The sequence below is a fragment of the Mus pahari genome, chromosome 10 (assembly GCF_900095145.1).
Source record: "Mus pahari chromosome 10, PAHARI_EIJ_v1.1, whole genome shotgun sequence".
Taxonomy (NCBI): Eukaryota; Metazoa; Chordata; class Mammalia; order Rodentia; family Muridae; genus Mus; species Mus pahari.
In genome coordinates, this window is record NC_034599.1 from 27,494,345 (window position 1) to 27,499,306 (window position 4,962).

Below are 4,962 nucleotides of genomic sequence, written 5' to 3' on the forward strand. Positions count from 1 at the left end.
AGGGGAACGCCAGGGTCAAGAAGTGGGAGTGAGTGGGTAGGGGAGCAGGTCAGGGGGAGGTTATACGGGACATTCGGGATAGCATTTGAAATGTAAATGAAGAAAATATCTGATAAAATAACTTAAAAAAAGATGTGTGCCATTATGCCTGGTATGGTATGGTTATTTACTAACAAATGTTGCTTTTATATTTGGAAAAGTCCCTTCTTACCTCTCTCATTGGTATTAGGATAAGTTTGATTCCAATGCCACTGAGTTTGCTATTGCAAGAGGCCACTGTAACAAAGGCACAGACTTCACTTCGGTGAGAACAAGTGAGTGTGTCCAAGAGACTTTATTCTGCTATCATAACTCCTCATAGGATAGAGTACCACAGGGTGTATCTGACAGAAACTTGTGTCCAATCTCCAGATGATCAGAATGCCAAACATAAACGATTTCTTTGTTCTTGAAAAGAATTTAAACATGTATTTCATTACTAGACAAGGTGGACACTGATTTTGCCCAAGGGACACCCACACCTGGGCGTCAGTAGCGAGTTTACAGGTGCTTGTACTGCAGTGGTGCCCAGGGAGAGCTCACTCAGCCTGGTTAATTCCTCTTTTCTCTTTCTTGGTTGCATTGCTATTGAGTCCCATGCCACAGCTGGTCTGTGAAGTTGTTTTCTGTGATGGGTGGTCGTGGAGGCTTCACTAACAATGTCCATTCCCTGTTTTTCACTGTGTTTCATGTTTCCAACTTCCAGCGTTAAGTAAATGAAGAAATAAAGCATTTACTGTCACCCTATGTTTCTCTTCCTTACACCCCAGGAAGAAGAGTCACAAAGACAGGGTGGAGGGCTCACACACCAAGTCCCACAAAATAAGGGGCCCTTGTTTTGTGTCACTAAACCTTGGCTCAGTGCTCAGGGCCCAGCTCTGGTTCCAGTCTGCCACTAGACTGCAAACTCTCAGAACTTGTTTCCCTTCTTCACTCTAAGGTTGAATCTAAACCTCACCTTGAATTCAGTGGCTAGATGGTTTTGGTAACCAAGGTCTGTGAATCCTTCAGTATTCTCTTCATTTTTATGACTTTGATATTTTGGAACATAGTTGGGGGAGCATGCTGAGTGATAACACCCAGTAGGTGTTTGACTTTGTCTGAAATATATTTCTAATTAAGCTGAAGTACTGCCAGTTTGGAAGTGCGCCACTGAAGTGAGGCAACTTTTGCGACATCAAGTCAGAAGCTCAAGGACTGTCTGACCTAATCCTGTCTGTAACATTTGGCTTTGTGCGACTATAACAGTGCGTGGGATAGTCACCCGACAAAGGAGGGCAGTTTTCGTAGCTCACGGCTCTCAAAACTCCAGTCTGTGGTCAGGCAGTCCTTGCTTTGGGCCTTCAGAAAGGGTGCTTTGCAGCAGCCAGTGGGAAATAGTCACAGGCTGAGCTGCTCACATCACGGAGCAGGAAACAGAGAGGCAAGACTGAGAAAGCAACAACTCCCTTCAAGAGCATCCTCTAATGACCAGAGGACCTCAGATAACTTCCTACCTCCTCAAGGATCCCAGCATCTCCTAGCTGTAGCACCCCAAAGGCCATAGCTTTAACACATTCACTTCTGGGGAATGGTGTCTCTGTCTAAATCATAGCAACAACGCTAACTGTGATGTCTGGTCTAAGTCCTCCTGGCCAAAATTCTGTATTATAAACTAACTTTTTTCTTTTCTTTTCTTCTTCTTTTTCTTTCTTTCTTTCTTTCTTTCTTTCTTTCTTTCTTTCTTTCTTTCTTTCTTTTTTTTTGGACAGGAGTTTGAAAGAAGATACTTAGCAATTGGTGAATGCTTTTGTGGGGAGACAAATGCCTGTTTCTCCTTCCTTTTTCTTTGGCTCATTGAGTTTAGCATTTGTCGGTGGGTTTCACATTGAGAAGTAAGTGCCATGTGTTTTAAGGGTGACTTCACTTTGCTCTACAATTGTTCGTTGGAACGCTTGTGTACGGAAGAGTTGTTCTTCGCCAGGTACGATGGCCCACATTCTAATCCCAGGACTTTGTAGGTAAAAGCAGGAAGATAACCATTCCAGACCAGCTTGGGACCTTCTCCCCAAACCAAAACCACAACAAAGCAAACCATGTTCTTCCTTTCTCCTTTGTCTGTGTGCTCACCTATTTGTTCTTATCTGCATGGATTTGCATGACATAGAACATCACCACCATCACCACCACCATCATCATCACCATCATCATCATCATCATTGGATTCTTACTCACTGCAGTTGACATTTATGCTCTTAATCTTGTCACTAAATCTTGAACTGAACTGCTAGCATCAATATTCAGCATGACACAAATGGTTCAATGCTGAGAATATGAACTATGAGCCTATCTTTTCCTTGGATTATCAAGAGATTGAAGTGTTAGGCCTCCAAAGCAAGACCTGGCAATCCTACAATGGTGCAATAATAATTCGTAAATAGTAATTTCTGTCTATATTTTAACGACCACTGTCTTTCTCTTTCTTTTCTTTATAGGTCAGTGAGTCTTGTAGCCCAAACTAGCCTCAAATTCACTCTACCAACTGATCTATGTCCCCCAGCTCAAAATTCTTCTTGAAAACTAAAGGTCTCTCGAAATGTGATTATGTATTAATGTTCAAACTGGAACATAGAGCTATCGAGGATGATGATTATTATTATAATAATAGGGTGATTGTTGTTAATCTAACATCACAAGAAGTGCTGAGAGGCAGGGAGCTTCTATGGCTGAGGTCCTGCTTTGGCCAAACAGTTCTACATTTGTGGCTCATCTGTGCTATGCAGTCCTGCAGAACTCTGTCTTAGCTGCTTATCTGACATTCCCAAGCCTCCATTCTCCTGTCAGAAGAGTGAGAATTGGTAACAGTCACTGTATCTAAGGACTACAGTGGAGATCAAATTCTATTATATATAGAAGCATGTAGCACATTGGGTGGAATTCTACTTTTAGTATTAGCCACATTGATAAGCATTTACTTTAAATGCCTCCCTGGTACAGTTTGCTTAATGAAACGAGGCTGTTGCTAGCTGTAAAGCACTGAGTTTTAGCCACGCTTGCCAAAGTATGCATCACCAGACCAAAAGAAATTCTAAATTATTTACATCAAAATCATCCCCCCACACACACACACACACAAGGGCTGGGTTCATAAATTTTCACTTACCAGAAAAACCGAATGTGTGACTGATTGATTGCTGACTCACGGTCACAGAGTTAGGCGACACGATAAGGCAGTCATGCCCTGGGGCTACATATTAATGCACGAAAGCTTTGGGTTCATGGGCACAAAGAGTCACGAGAGGGGCATGAATTGTGTTGGCCCTTCAAAATTCATCTCATGTAGTGGATAAACCATGCTCAGTACTCTTAAAAATGGATGTTGTTAGTATAATGCTTGCACCTCAATGACTTTCTGAATGATTATAGGAAAAAAAAAAAAAACCTGTCTCTTTTACCGGCTCCAAATGTTCATCTTTTGGCTACAAAAGATATCTGGCTTGTTTGGAACTGGAAAAAAGGTGTCACCACCACCAGACACGTAGGATGGTCTCCTGAGGGAATCCCTTCGTGAGAGGAAACTGAGGAGAAAGGAAAGCTGTTTGCATTCAGAACTTTCTAAGTGCTCGGGAGGCATGACCTCACCCTGGTTCAGGCAAGAGTCCAGTGTCTCTTGACCACAGGCAGCCTGCTTTTCAGGGAGCACAGGTCACTTAACAGCCCTTAAAAGTTTCAGACAGGACAGCATAGACTGGCAGGGAGGACGCAGGCTCAGGGGCAGTTTAGAAAACACTGGGCCATTTGACTGGAGCACATTTGCTCAGGTACAAACCCAGCTGGAGACCTTGGGACCTGGAAGAGCTCAAAGCACCCCGAGCTCTTTCCATGGTGGGTGAGTTTGAGTCTGTCTTCTCCAATTCCATTTCCTGCCTTTAACTGCCACAGCTTGATCGTTGAGAGACTTAGCCACCCGTAACTGCCGAGGGAAGTAGGGAGAAAATTGAATGGCAGTCACCTCCTGTCTTTGCACAGGGCAGAGGGGGAGATGAACGAGTCCTGACCAGTACCCATCCGTCACCACCACTACCCTCTGTCTAAAAACCCTTCAGTTAAGACTTGGGGATGCTGTGAGCCTTGCGGCAAGCTCTTTCGGCACTTCAGGTCTTTTACTTTGAGCTTGGGAATGGGAAGGACAAAGTGATGCACAGAGGATGCTGTGTAAGTTCTAGGGGAGGGACCCAATGGTTCAGTACATAGAAATGGGAGCAGAAGGGATAGGTGTCAGTGTCTTTGCCCTAAGGGCCCTGCTGGCTAATAGGCTGTCCTATCTGGTCATTCACATCTTCCTCTCAATTACGAAGTCATCTTTCCATCTCTCCAGCCACAGTAGTTCCAGTCTTCTAAATGGGAATATGATCTCCTGCCGAAAGTGAGAAGAGATAGCTGTGGATGGTCAAGTCCTAAAGAGCACATCCCAGGTCCATGTGCACTAAGCCGTGTCTTAAAACTTGATTTGAAAGAAAAAAAAATTCCCCAGTGGCTAAAAATACCCTGTTGACACAGACCTGTCTGCACCCCTGATCTTCCATTTTATGTACAACAATTTGTGTTTTTCCATTTTCGTTGGCTCGCGTTCTGTGTTTTGAAGGTAAGGTGTGGGGAGTCCTTCCGAGGGTCAGTGGGAGACAGGGAATCGGATATAGTTTTTCTCTTTGGAGGGAACTTTCATCCAAACTTAGAAAAAAAAATTGTTTAGGCTCTGCTTGCTACTGTAGCCTCTAGTCCTCTGCCAAATGGCAACACAACAAAGACGGCCTCCTTTTCAAGTTTCTGGTTAATAAAACAACACAAGGCAAGACAAATAAACAGAAACAGAAGGCTCGGGTTCGCATAACTTAGCGTGCACATGTGTAGAGCTAAGCCCGGCCTACTGCTTGGATGGCCGTT